Below are 15,516 nucleotides of genomic sequence, written 5' to 3'. Positions count from 1 at the left end.
TGCAAGCTTAAGCGTTCCATTTATGGACTTAAGCAAGCTTCTCGGAGTTGGAATCATCGTTTCGACCAAGTGATAAAAGAGAATGGATTTACTCGATCGGTCGAGGAACCATGTCTATATATCAAGTCGAGTGGGAGCAAGATTGTCTTCCTAATATTGTATGTTGATGACATACTCCTGATTGGGAATGACATACCTCTCTTAACTTCGGTAAAAGTATGGTTGAAGAACCATTTCCAGATGAAAGATCTGGGTGAGGCACAAAGAATTTTGGGCATCCGTATCTATCGAGATAGATCACGTCGGATGTTATCTCTCAGTCAGGAGTCTTATATAGACAAGATACTAGAGATTCAAAGCATGACTAACTCCAAAAAGGGGTTTCTTCCTATGGCTCCAGGGGTACATTTGAGCAAGTCTCAGGCACCAGAGACACCGGAAGAGAAAGAGCGCATGACCCGGATTCCTTATGCTTCGGCTATAGGATCAATCATGTATGCCATGATATGCACACGTCCGGACGTGGCATATGCATTGAGTATGACGAGTCGATTCCAACAGCATCCAGGTGAATCACATTGGATGGCTGTCAAGAACATTCTTAAATACCTACGGAGGACTAAAGATTGGGCATTGACTTATGGAGGCGATCAAAAGCTATGCGCAACCGGTTACGCAGATGCTAGCTTCCAAACGGATCGAGATGACTCGAAATCTCAGTCTGGATTCGTTTTTACTCTTAATGGCGCTGTAGTCAGCTGGAAGAGTTCCAAACAAAGTGTTACAACAGATTTTACGACTGAGTCCGAGTACTATGCCGCGTCTGAAGCTGCAAAGGAAGCGATATGGATGCGTCAATTCCTACAAGGACTATCTGTAGTGCCTAGTTCGAATGACCCGATCACCATCTATTGCGACAATAGAGGTGCCATCTTCCAGGCTAAGGAGCCTAAGTCTAGCAACAAGTCTAGACATGTACAACGGAAAGCTCATTTAATCCGAGATTACGTGGAGCAAAAGGAGGTAGTGATAGAAAAGATTGCTACAGATGATAATATAGCAGATCCTCTCACTAAACCATTACGACAAGATAAGCATGAAGGGCATGTTAATTCCATGGGAATTAAACGTGTTCCTGAGTTGTAGTACTCTTTTATGGATTATATTCATTTTCTTGTGTACTCTATACGACATCATCGTTTTGATATTTATATATTTTGTTTTTCATGTGGAGTTGTACGACAATTTTTGAACACCACAAAGTGAACTGAACAAACATTATATTATGGTCCTTAATTGCCCACGTGAGCTGATAACTCTGGCAATTATTTTGTGACGTTGGTTGATGGTGGGTTCAACGAGCCATAAGTCAAACGGTTGGTGACCAATCACGAGAGGCGAGTTATACGGATATCTCGTAGGACACAATTGTGACAACGACGTGGAGTCCTAAATGTTTTTTAACATTCGGTGCCAGGTCGTGGATAGGACCTCCATGGTGATCTTAAGAGTCGATTCTTTTGACTATCGACTGTCTCTTAAGACTAAGGTAGATTTTGGGTGACTTTGGTTTCTTTCTCACAGTCATCCGTAACAGGGGGCCAAGTAGATTGTTTCTGGGTCATTTCATCTTTGTGCTTAGATCGGCGGGAGTCGAGTTGAAGGAAATATTCAGCCTTTATCAGGTACTCGATATTTCTCGGGGCCACTCGAGGAGAGTGAATCGAAATGCATCGCCATGCTCGAATACGAATTCGTTTTATCAGTTAAGTTACTCTCTAGTCGGAGAAACCACTCTTGATCTGGATCGATTGTAAAATACGACCTTTGCGGGTACGGATCGCATATTGTTTTACATTGAGTGGGAGAAATTTTAAATGGATATGAGAATCGGTTATCGCACATACACTTGTACGGACAAGTGGGAGTTTGTTGGAGCCGGTGTCCTCCAGTTAGTGCGGATAACGTTATTGCACGTACACTTGTACGGACAAGTGGGAGTTTGTTGGGGTGGTGTCCTCCACGAGTTAGTGCAATGACATATAAATCTCTAAAAGGATCAAAGGGTATACTTTTGTATTATTATCGGTTGGTCCACGTTTATCAATAACGGTTGGCTTGCTAGATAAGTTTGACGTTATTGTCATACGGATGGCGGTGATCAACTGGTCCCTAAAAGTCACACCTATAGGATACGTTTGAGAGATGTGACGGTATGAAAATACGGTCATGTTGATGCCTAATATGACTAAGCGATTAGTCGGAGTTATTGACTAATAATTAGTCAAACGCGATGTTGAGATATTTATTTAATACGGATTAAATAATAATGGCTAAGGTGAATTAAGCAGTTAATTCGTAAATTGAATATAAACGATTATATTTAATTAATGTATATTGAATTAATTAATTATACAATATTGTCATTGTCGGACAAGTATTAATATATCGACTGAGTCATGATACTAGTTGATATTTTAATATCCGATAACGGATGACGATTTATAATTAAAACCCGTCATATACATTTTAGCAAAACGAGTCGGACCACGAGTCAAAATAAGGAGAAAGTGGAAAGCCCACTCCCTCCCTATGTCTCGGTTTGGACGAGTGAAACAAAAGGAGAGGCTTTCTCTCCTTTTGACCTAATTCATTTCATTTGCACAAAAATTAGGTTTTTGGAGCATTTCTCTCTGAAAACCTAGATCTCACATCAGAAAAACTCACAAAAACTCTCTCAATATTGCAAGGCAATTAGAGAGTAATTTCTAGCACAAGTGGCATAGTCTCAGACGGTCTTGGGTGCAACGATTAGGAGGAAATCTATATTGATTTCTGTTCTTAGGCCGAATTCACAAAGGACCCGAGGTTGAATTTATTCTCTTATCGTTTTCTCTTGTTTTTCGTTTATGACAATTATTCACATGTTAAATTTGCGTTATAATCCTTAATTTTTAGGGAATTTTACGGATATTTCCCTACAGCGTAGTCGATCGAATGTGATAAGAGGACAAACAAACACAAGTATATACACAATATACAATTCTACACTACAAAGGAAAGGACATGTTTTTGGATTTTTAAATTTTTCAAATTTTTATGGTTTTTGTTTTTATGAAATAAAAGAACATATTTTTTTATTTTTTTCAAAAAATTTCAATTTTTATCATTTTTGATTTTAAAAGTTAAGTTAGAATTTCCCATCCCCACACTAGAATGGGCATTGCCCTCAATGGTCAATACGATAGGAAATTATGCAATGCAAGCTAAATGAATATGCATGATTTCTACACTAATATGCAAACTATATGACATATATACATAAGTGATACATTCTAATCTATTCTATATGATACATGCTTTCTATTGTTCGGAGAGCTAATTTGAATTTACTTGCATCCCTTATGTTTGAACTTCCCCAAACCAAGTAAGACACTATTTCTAGTGTAAAAATAGGGGGAGTTCATGCACAAGGAAAGGATGCAATGCATGAATCCTAATTGTCATTTTGGATTTTCAAAGCGGGAACAAAATGAGACACCTCAATGGAACCGAGGTGAGAGTCCTTTAAATATTTCTAGGACTCAAGACAAGTACTCAAGATAAAGATTAAAAACATGATATAGAGACAAAGCTAAAGGAGGTGTAGGAAACTCATAATGGAATAGGTTGAAGTCAAGTAATCAACCCCGCATGTGTGGTATCCTCCAAATAGCCTTGTAAACCCTCAATTGTCGCTCATTGCGACATCTTAATCACCGGCATCATTGCCGTCATCATCATCATCACTTGCATCATCAATTTCCTCATTATGTTCTTCATCATCTACCTCCATTGACTCTGAGGATTCACCATTTCCATCATCAACTTTGGAACTTGAACCTTGCTCTTCTTCTTCTTGGCATGAATCACTACCTTCCCCGTCTTCAAAAACAACAACCTCCTTTCCATGTGACACCCGACTATCCATTTCGGCATCTTGAGAAGCATTAGGGAAGAATACCTCCCTATCCGCCCAACTAGACAAAGGACATGAAGGATCAAGAAGTCCTTGCCTAGCTAGATGTAGAAGGGGTGGATATTAGGCACAGTAGGCATTCACCCGATCATCATGAGCTTCTTTATGCATTTGTTGCAATAATTGGGTCAAATAGTCGTTGCCGACCACGACATTTGAGCCACTCGGTTTGAATTCATGGTAGGCAAAGGGGTATGGTGGAGTCACAATGGTGGAGGAGGAGGGCTTTGCAATTGGTTCCCTATATTGCTTAATTATCACTTCGGCTTCCTTGGAGACGGGCAATAGGTAGTTTAGTGTACGGACGGAGAGACGACAAATCTTTATAGGCAAGACAAAGGACATAGCTTCTTTGATGAGCCACTCGTATTTGTTGCCATGATTGTCATTCTTGACCCAATGGAATTTGTTGATCATAGTTCTCATATCAAGAAGGTTGCTCCCTTTAACCGGTTTGTATGTGTTGTCTTTGTTGAAATTTGGGTTAAAGTGCTTAGCTAGCCTCGTTACTAAACCGTCGTTTTCAATGAAGGCCGCTCCGTCTTTCCCATTATCAATCTCGAGACACCGATCAAGAAATAGTTGAAGAATGTTGTAATTTTTGGTGAACTTTCCATTGATATTCATGTAGGACTCAAGGTAGACAAAATCAAGTTCAGTGAAGTGATTGGTGCCTTTTCTAGCAATCCAGGTATTGCCCACAAACTTGTGCCATACTCTTATGCACGTATAATGAACATATAAAGCATGAGACTCCCGGAAAGAGTCAAATTTTCGACCGGTAATGGCTTTCCAAAGGGGTGCGGCATCATATTTTAAAGCTTCTTCTCATAATGATGATATTGTAAAAAACCAAACACATTACCAAACTCACTCAAAGTCATGTTTCTACTCTTGTTCTCAAGACGGAATTCAACATAATGTCGAGTCTCTATCTTAGACACCTTTAAGGAGCTTATGAACTCCATGGTTAATGAAGGGTAGGTCAATTCTTCTATTTCAAAGAGGGATAACAACTTCATGGACTCGAAAAATGTTCTAGTTCGATGAAGCACACCCAATTTTTCCAAAGTGTCTTGACATATAAACTTGGTAGCCACAATAGTCTTTCTAGTAAGGGATAAAAATGCATTCCTATGAGCATCGGTTAAGAAAGTTACCTCCGGAAAATTTGGCAATTGTTCTATAACCGGAGTAGCTGTGGTAGCTTCCTCAATAGGAGTTGTGATTTCTTGGATTTCCACCCTTGGTTGTGTCACTACCAAAGCCTTAGATGCAAGAAGAGCTTGTGGTCTCTTTGATAAATTTGGAGTCTTTAGTGCCTTGGTTCCGCCTTTGGTCCTTGCCATTGTGTTCTCCTTCTCAAATTGGTATCAACAAACCAAGATTTTGCTTGAATGTTCCTTGCTTCCTCAACCTTCAATCAATTCCTCAATCAATTTAGGATTTTCGAATTTTTGCCCAAAGCCTAGAAAATTGAATCAATTTGTGAGGAATTTGATGTTTAGATGGTCTTTTGTTGATAAAGAAGTGATTTAATCTTGTTTTGAGCAAGTTTTGTTTGAATGGTGGTGAATTTTGTTGAGAAATTAGTGTTTTTGAATGAGGGGATTGAAGGTTTAAGTGGGAGAAAAGGTGTTTGTTTGTGTTTGTGGAAGATAGAAATGCATTGGGAATAAGGAAGGGAGTCCCGTGTTTTGCTTAAGTAACAGCTAGGGACGCTCAGATCCTTCACGGGACGCGCAGATCGCCTTACAGGATATCCTGAAATTTCAAACCAGTGCCAGGACGCGCGGACCAGTTTCAGCTCGAGCGGATTTCTTAGGGGACGCTCGGATTCAACTGGGAATATGCAGATTTCCTTACAGCATAATTTCATGGACTGGGAGTCTTCCCAGGATGCGCGGATTCATGCCAAGACGAGCGTCCTAAGGATGGGGATGAGCATCTTGAGGATGATCTGCTCATATTTTCTTACAGGGTGTTTTCTTCAATTCAAACTTTCCCAGGACCCGCGTCCTAAGGTCAAGACGCTCGGATGCAAGCTGGGGACGCTCGGATCCTCTCCACCGCCCACGAGCTCAGGTCCGCTCGTGGGGATTCTTTTTCTCATGTCGTTCTTTCTTCTTCTCCTTTGTTAAATGTTGTGGGTGCACTGCAAAGGCTTGGTTAGCCTAGGCATTTTCTATCCCCACACTTGATCAAACACTACACATCAAAACTTGTTAAAATATCTCCCTCACTTGCTCTCATGTCAAAAATCTTGATCAAAGCACAAAAATGCAAATCCAAAAATGACAAAAATGTAATAAAGGAAATAAAATGCGACTTAAGGGGTTAGAATATTTACAAATGGTGGTTTAGGGTGGACTCCACCAAACTCTCATTCTTGGATGAGATGTCAAGGGGGCAAAGCCAAGGTGTTGTTGATGTTGCTCAACACCTTGTAGAAGTAATCGAAGGCTTGCTCATTTTCATGATAGAGGTCTAGAGTAGACCTTTGCACATTATTTTTTTCAATGTTGTAGTCATCCAAGTCAAAGTGATGACAAAGATCCACAAAGCCTTGGTCTAAGGTCATAGCATTTCAAATATATGGATTGACCAATCCTTCAAATTCATCGTCCCATAGACCCCAAACTTCACTAGCTTGTTCCTCAATGATGTCGTGAGTTGATAAGGGCAACTCCTCTTTCTTGTTATCTTGGCCAATGAGGCCTTCTTCATTGCTTATCAAGATGGGTGAGCTATTCAAGCTCTCATTGTTGTTGAAAATTCCTTGCTCTCTGAATAGAGCTACTTGAAGGTCATCCACTTTCTTCTTCCATATGGGTGGTGTTTCTTTACCCATGGCTTGATCTTTGAATAGAGATTCTAGCTTTTTCCTATCACTTTCTCGACTATAATGATCGACCATGAAACATGGCTCATATAGTCGGGGACCTCTCATTGTTTTGTCAAGATTGAAAGTGATTATCTCGTCCCCTACCTCATGTGTGAGCTCTCCATGTTTCACATCGATTACCGCTCCGGCGGTATGCAAGAAAGGTCTTCCTAAAATGATAGGAATGTTGGAGCCCTCTTCCATGTCTACAATGACAAAGTCTACCGGGATGAAAAATTTGCCAATTCTCACGGGCACATCCTCTTATACCCCTAAAGGTACCTTTGTTGATCGATCTGCCATTTGAAGAGTGATGTTGGTGCATTTGAGCTCTCTCATTCCTAGCCTCTTACATACCGAGTATGGCATGACACTTACACTTGCTCCAAGATCACATAATGCTTTGTTGATTGTAGTGTCGCCAATGGTACATGGAATAGAAAAACTTCCCGGATCTTTGAGCTTTGGAGGGTAACTCCCTTGAAGAATAGCACTACTCACTTTGGTAAAGGCAATAGTCTCCAACTTTCAGATGGATTTCTTCTTGGTAAGAATATCATTCATGTACTTTGCATAAGCCGGAACATGATTGATCAATTCCGTGAATGGGTTGAGACTTCTAAGTTCTTCACAATTTCCATGAACTTTCTAAGTTGGTCATCAAGCTTTGGTTAGCTTGGCGACTTGGGAATGGAAGTCTAATCACAATAGGCTCTTTTTCCTTAGCTTTATGTTCATTCTTTTTCTTTGAAATTTCATTGGTGGTAGGATCTACCTCCTTAGAGTCCTCCACAACTTTTTGCTTGTCACTAGCATCCACAATATCTTCATCAATTGGCCTCTTCGGCCCCTCATATCTTGTACCACTCCTCAAATGGATGGCACTAACCGTCTCATGTCTTGGGGGATTACCTTGAGGCGGTAATTGCCCCTTTTGTCTTTGAGAGGTAGAAGATGCTAATTGAGTCATTTGCGTTTCTAACATTTTGGTGTGGGCAAGAATGTTGTTGATGGTGTCTCTTTAGCTTGGCTATCTTTTTGCATTTGGGTGAAAAAATTTTGTTGGAGGACCACTTTTTGAACATCAAAGCTTAGCTTTTGTCATTTGATTGGTTGTAGGAAGGTTGATTTTGGTAACATTGGCTTTAGTTGAAAAAGGGTCTTTGAGCTTGGTTTCTCATTGGAGGTTGGGTGTATGTCTGTTAGGGGTTTTGGACATTTTGGCTCTTGTATATATGAAAGATTTGGATGGAATTTGGTGTTCTCATTATAGTAGTTGGAATAAGGGGTGCCACTCTTGTATGCTTGGAAAGCATTGACTTGTTCACTTATTCCCCTACATTCACTTTGATCATGTCCCAAGGTTCCACAACTTTCACATACTCCACTTGGAATTGAGGATGATGCCACCATAGCATTAACATGTTGTTTAGGTGATTTGGAAGCTTCATCAAGCTTAGCCATGGCCTTCTCAAACTTCAAATTGATGGTGTCTATATAAGGACTTAGTTGAGCACCCAATTGAGTGATGGAATCTACCTCATGTTTTCCTCCTCTTGTGGCCTTTCGAGGCCTAATATTTTGGGAATTATGAACTGCCATCTCTTCGATTTTGGCCCATGTTTGATTGTCATCAACTTCGGTAAACATCCCATTGGATCCCATATTGAGAATATTGCGGAAATCTTCATATAAGTCGTTCCAAAATTGTTGCATAAGGAACCACTCACTAAGCCTATGGTGTGGGCAAGAACGACAAGTGTCCATAAATCTCTCCCATGCTTCATATAATGACTCCTCATCCCTTTGTTGGAACCCGGTGATTTGGGCTCTTAACATATTAGTCTTCTCCGGAGGATAGAATTTCTTGTAGAAGGCAAGTGCTAACTTCTTCCATGAATCAATACCAAGGGTAGCCTTGTCTAGGTAGTCCGGACTAGACTCGTCGTCAAAAGCTACCAACCAAAACAATATTTATAACTTCACAAACTACTCTTAGCAAAGAGGCAAGTAAAGGTCGGATCCCAAGGGACGGGTATTGATGTAGGATTTTCAATTGCAAATGGTCGTGTCTTAGGGTGTCACAATTTGGGTTGAGATGAAATTGGTCTAAACTAATTAACAATATGAATAAAAACAAAGTAAAGCAATTAAAGGGGTTGTAAACAATTGATTAAAAGCACTAGGGTGTCATGGGTTTATAGGGGATTAATGGGAGTTGAACATACAAACAGGTTCTCAATTATAAAGCAAGCACTTATTGTTGTGATGGGATCGAGTTGGTGTATAAGCTTATAATCCCTAAGAAGGTTTGGGTCCCGGAGCCGAATCGATTAGATTGTACAACACCTACAAGTCGACTTAATCCTTCCTATTCAACTATATGCATGGTCTAATGAGGCTCGAGTTGGTGTATAAGCTTACAAGCCTCATTGAAAAGATAGGTGATGGGTAAAAAATACAAGGATTCATAGGCTCGCATTTCATCAAACATAACATGTGCATAAGTTGAAATCACAACAAGCAAGCAATTTAATTATGAAAACATATTAGATTAAGCATGAATCATTCCCCATGTTGGTTTCCCCTAATTCCCCATTAACCCTATCTAAGGAAACTACTCACTCATTATCGAGTTTAGCATGCTAGCAAGGTTGTCAATCATACTAACAAAGCAAAACATGATGAATAAATAAAAGTAATTAACAATAATTAAACAAGGGTAAAGAGAATTATACCTATGAAGATGATTCCAAATAATAATGCAAAGAATAAAAGAAGTACTTGATGATTGATGGAAGGTTGTCAATATCCCAAATAAACCCAAATAATCTTCTAATTACCCAAAATAAATGAAGAACAATAGAGAAATTAAGGAAAGATTAAGATATAATAATATTGATAAATTATATTACAACTAATTTGAGAGTAATTAAGAGAAGATTAAGGATGGATTAAGATATGATTAAGAGGTGATGCTAATCTAGGTAGTACAAATGGGTATTTATATTACTAAGAGCTTAAATGACTATTAAGACCCTAAGAAAAGTTGATTTAGATTAACTCCCAATGCTACTGCTTGAACTTCCCCAAACCAAGTGAGACACTATTTCTAGTGTAAAAATAGGGGAGTTCATGCACAAGTACGCAATGCATGAAACTAGTTGTCATTTTGGATTTTCAAAAGTGGGAACAATATGAGACACCTCAATAGAACCGAGGTGGGAGTCCTCTAAGTGTTGCTAGGACTCAAAAATATTGATCAAGATAAATTTTTTGAAAACAAGAGAAATAAACAAAGTTAGAGGAGGTGTAGGAAACTCACAATGGATTGTGGCATCCTCCGAAAAGGCTTGTCAATCCTCAATTGCCACTCATGGCGACATATTCATCACTATCATCATCTTCCTCATCAACTTCCTCATCATCATCATCTACCTCTATGGACCCGGAGGCTTCACCATCTTTATCATCACTTGAACTTTGCACTTCTGGGAATATTTAGACTTAGTATTAAGAAGTCTTTGTTAACCTTGTAGAATATTCGAGAAATCTTTTATGGGAATTTAGAGCTTGGAATGGGGATCCTTAATTGAGGATTTTACCACTTTGAGAAACCCATGGTTGACACTAGTTGGATACGAGTATAGCTTTGTTGGAAACCTTGACCTTGATCTTGTGGAAGTTGATTCTGGATGTTCGAGGATTCGGAGTGATGAGATCACACTTATACTGGAGTACCTTGTTTCAGGGAATAGATTAGGATGAAGTAACATGAGTGTTTTGAGGAAATCCTTGGGAGTGTTGTGATTATAAGTTTCGTCGTTAGGAAGTTTTCGGAACCGTTTAAGATGATGTTGTTTGAGGTTTGAGTACCTGGCGTTTCCTTGTTGTCTAATTCCCTTTCTTCTTTGACCATAAGCGTTACCGTTCATACCTCCTTTCCTCGCTTCATCATGCTCCTCCTTAAAATTTAATGTTGGTAACCTATGAAACTCTATCTTTGACATCCTTGTAGATTTGACTTCAATTCTTACCCTAGGAAATTCATCATAGCTCCTTTGATTAGCTAAATTTGAATCCTTTTAGCGTACTTGTTTTTGTGATGTCTAAGTTACCTTCCTTTGTGTACAACTTCTAAACTTTTCAAGCTACCAATTTTGATTCGTTGTTAAAAGTCTATGATACTTCTGCAAAACCTTACCTATTTTAAAAAGGTTTGAAAATGAAATTTTGATTTAGTTCCCTATTTGTTATAGACTTCTTTATCATATTCTTGAATTGCCAAACCTGAGATTTCTTTTAATTTCAACCAATTTCTATCAACTTTGATCTATTTATGATTTCTTTGTCAAAGTATAATGTTATATTTTCAGGAAATTGACTCCCTTTTTAATTTAAAAGTGAAACATTTATCACTATTTGGCTTTGGCAAAAGAAAATTTGAGTGGATTACTTTTCTTTGGATTTTAACGTTGATAGGATGTTAGAAATCGTTATTAGAGACGTTTACTTTGGCAAAAGAAAATTTGAGTGGATTACTTTTCTTTGGATTTTAACGTTGATAGGATGTTAGAAATCGTTATTAGAGACGTTTAATAACTTGTTCTACGCTTGTCGGCAAGTGATTTTTGTCTTAAATTTGTCTTTGACTTGGAAAGTTATCGTTCTTGTGTGCACGACAAGAGCAATTTCGTTCCTCGAATGAGACTTATACTTTTGAAAACTCTTCATAAATGTTTTTGAAAGCATTTTGATTTTTGATTTATACAGATGATTTGCCTTTTGACCTTATCTTTGATTTGGAATGTGATGTTCTTGAATACGTAACGAGAACACTTCCGTCCCTTTGATGAGAATCTGGTTCGGTCGGAAAATTCTACTTGAAACTTTTGAAAGGATTTTAATTCTCACGAAGAGTAACCTTTTAATGTTTTGGTTGCCGGTTTCAAAAAAAAAGTCCAGTTTTACTTTTATAACCTTTCATTTCTAATTTCAAGTTTCGAGGGCGAAACTTTTTAAAAGGTGGGGTGATTGTAACACCCGTGAATTTCCCATTTTTGCCATTTATAGTTAAAATTGACCATTTCAATGTTTTATTTATATTTTAAATTATTTAACTTAATTAATTTTATTTTAAACACGATTTTTTTTAAAAACTATATTTTTATAAGCCTGTTTATATAAATATACATTTTTGTTAGTCGAGTAGAATAATATTGATAATATTAATAATAGTAAGTTTCGTCTTAAATTATAATAGGTTTTAGACGTATTCCCGTCTAGCATAAGACCGTCACATGTTCATTTTGAGGCTAATTTATTCGAACTAATCCGATTCCTACTACACATTCTCACACTCACCTTACAGTCTACATTTACATATTATTATTATTATTATTATTATTATTATTATTATTATTATTATTATTATTATTATTATTATTATTATTATTATTATTATTATTATTATTATTATTATTATTATTATTATTATTATTATTATTATTATTATTATTATTATTATTATTATTATTATTATTATTATTATTATGTCGTACTCGTCCCCACCCCCTTGTATACCCCTCCTTTTCTTCGAAAGCTCACCTGCAAGGCTGCAAGAAACAGAAATCAAACATAAACAAACAGACACAAAGCTCCTTTTTCACCCCGTCTTCAACCTCAGATATGGACCTCGTTTCTCAACTATTTTCGCTAATCTTTACGCCATTAGCTTCCTCATTATGTTCTCCATCTTTCTAGGTAAGAAATGTCCCCACCTTCCTCCAATTTCGTGACTGTCGACCCTCCTTAGGGTTCGGGTTTCACTAAATATCCTCGTTTTGCGTGTGTAGATGCAAGATTGGACAACCCATAGCAGTTTTGCGGCGAAATCGTGTCTATTGAAGGGCAAAAAGGTAACGGTGATAGGTTACTCGACAAAATGTCGAAATTTCATCTTATAGGTCGATTTATGTGCTCTTGTTGATAAAGTTTGATCATTTATGTTTTTCTCATTTGTCTGATAATTTTCGTCTCAAAATAATGTTTGAACTAGGTTGTTTTTATGCGCTCTTCATTTAGACTAGTTTGGAACGATGTTTGTGTCTTTCGAGTGCTGAAATTGAGTAGTCTTAGAACGGTATTGTGCAGTAAATTGGACTGTTTTTGAGTCCGCTTGCAGGTACTTTGGGACATTTTTGGGACTGTTAAAATGTGTTGAGCAGACTGTTTTAGGACTGTTTTAGTTGGGACAGTTTTGATGTGTATTTCGGGGCCGTTTTTAGTCGGAAAGTGGATTGTTCTTGAGTCACTTAGTGCAGGTCGTTCATGGTTGTTCTTGGGCTGTTTTGGGATGCTTTACTCGGAGTTTTGGGACTGTTTTAACGCGATGGAGTAAGCTATTTGGGTGCTATTATGTGCCTGCTGTAAGACGGATTTTGTAGTGTCCTTAGGTGCAATACGTCCTGTTCTTGGGCAGCTGTGAGGAATAGCCTTGTGTAAGTTGTCGGGACTGTTTTTGGGTTGTCCTTGAGGCGTTATTGCAGGGCATTCGAGACTGTTTTTAGTCGTGCTAATTTTCGTCCTAATACCACCTTCAAGGTCAGTCCTGAGATGGGTCTGAAACAGACTGCTAGGAACTGGTTTTATTCTTACTTTTTACACTCCAATGTCGTCACCTGTATACCCGAACTTTCTCGCTTTAAGATGACTGGCTGGGACCATGCTTGGGCTGACCGTTTGGCAGCCGGGAACGTGTACGTGTGTGTTTTTTTTACAGGCCGTTTATGGACTGATTCGGGCTGGTTTCGGGTAGTAAGGGATGATTGATATGTGTGGTGAAATTAATTGGGTTGGAGAGGGATGGTTGCGTAGAGTATCCGTGTCATTGTATATCATATACTTTGAGTCGTGGTCATGGTGCTTTGACGCCAAGTTTGGTTTATATGGATTATTTAAACTTCCGTCTTGTGTTTCATATAACACAATTCATTATTTATCGTTTATTTATATACCTTTTTCTCACATGGTTTATATTTGTGGAATTCATTATTTGATTGTCCCATTTATATATAAAATGACGTGCTTTCCTTGTAATACGCATCCAATTCGATTATTTACGCTTTGTAAGTAGTAAATGGTCTATCTTACATTTGAGTCATTTATAATTAAATTCTTGCTTTGCTTATTATAAATGGTTCATTTCCGTTTATTTACATTTTTATTCAAGTGACAAGTATTTAAGAAATGAGTCACTAATCCTTGTTTACAAATATAACTCGACTTGGATTGTCCTACTTGAATTATCATTCGCTCATTATATGTATTAGTCTCATTCCAATTTGAATCATATCATTTTGTAATATTCATTTGGTTGAGTCGTATTCTTGTAGATATGCCATAATACTATCTTATATGCTTGATTCACATTTACGCCCTACTTGTGCTGTTCTGGCAAGTATGGGTTTGGCCTACTTGTGCTGTTCTGGCAAGTATGGTTTTTGGCCACTTGTGCTGTGCTTGCAAGTGAGTCTTATCTTAGTCTTTCCGCCACTTTCGTGCTGTTCTGGAGATTGGGGTACTCGGTCTCCATTAGTAGTCGAGTCTTGGGTGCGTGTTGTGCTGGCGCATGTCGAATCGGGATGTACACCCGAGAATCTGCAGATTTAGACTAGGACCGTATCATTATCGTAGTCCTACCCGGGGAAATTATAGTCTAAGAGTAGTAAATGTTTGCATTCTGGATGGTCACATTGGTAATATCTCCTTGAATTACATACTCATGGTTAAGTGGTCTTCATATTAATCCATTTATTTCCTTCTCTATTATTTAGCATTGCTTATGTCTTGCCTACTAGCCTATCTCATTCTTTTTCTTATACTTTTATTCTTAAATATGTAAGATCATATGTTTAGGTATAATTCCATTTATTCGTATCTTATCTTAACCTGATTATATGTTTATGTGCTTTGTTATTTTCGTCTTGACATTTTGTGGCTGAGAGAACCTTGAGTTACTCCCCACTGACTGTGACTTTCATGTTTACATGAATGACAGGTTTGTGAAGAGGCATTTGTGGGGTTTAGCCGTGTGAGCTAGCGAGCACCTTGGACTAGTAGTCGTTTTATTAGGATTGCTTAGACTCACCTTGTGTTGTATTGTCATTCGAGGGATATATTTTCCCTCACTTTTGACTATCACGTTTGTATAATTTAATCTTTATTTCCGCCTTCTTTATTTGGGTTTTAGATTTTTATGAACCCGCGCTTTAAACATTAAAAGATTCACAAATTTCCTAATTTCCGCTCGAATTTATAAGTTATATTTTCCGCGTTATTGCGGGTGTCACAATATGCATTTTAAATTAAAACATGACATAAGACATGTTACATGTCACATGACATACAATTGTACAATTGACAAAAATAAAATGGACTCCATATTACTACATATAAACCGAAATATTGGTGGGCTTGTGAGAAGTTTTATCTTTTTCCATTTGTCTTATTCATTTGTCTAATATGCTTGATAGTGACATGACTATGGACAAAGGCTTACACATTTTGTCTTGTGAAGACAAAAAGGAAAAAGAAAAAGGTTCATAAACCTCTT

The 15,516-nt window shown here is 37.8% G+C and overlaps 1 non-coding gene across 1 annotated transcript; it reads left to right on the top strand.

Moving 5' to 3' along the window:
- Nucleotides 1-8,634: 8,634 nt before the first annotated feature.
- Nucleotides 8,635-8,741, top strand: LOC141625362 (small nucleolar RNA R71). Its single transcript, XR_012535148.1, has one exon. It is a non-coding gene; the product is annotated as a small nucleolar RNA R71 (small nucleolar RNA).
- Nucleotides 8,742-15,516: the final 6,775 nt, after the last annotated feature.

This window comes from Silene latifolia, chromosome X, assembly GCF_048544455.1.
Source record: "Silene latifolia isolate original U9 population chromosome X, ASM4854445v1, whole genome shotgun sequence".
Taxonomy (NCBI): Eukaryota; Viridiplantae; Streptophyta; class Magnoliopsida; order Caryophyllales; family Caryophyllaceae; genus Silene; species Silene latifolia.
Note: the sequence above shows the minus strand (reverse complement) of the source record. Positions and strands in the feature narration are given on the sequence as shown.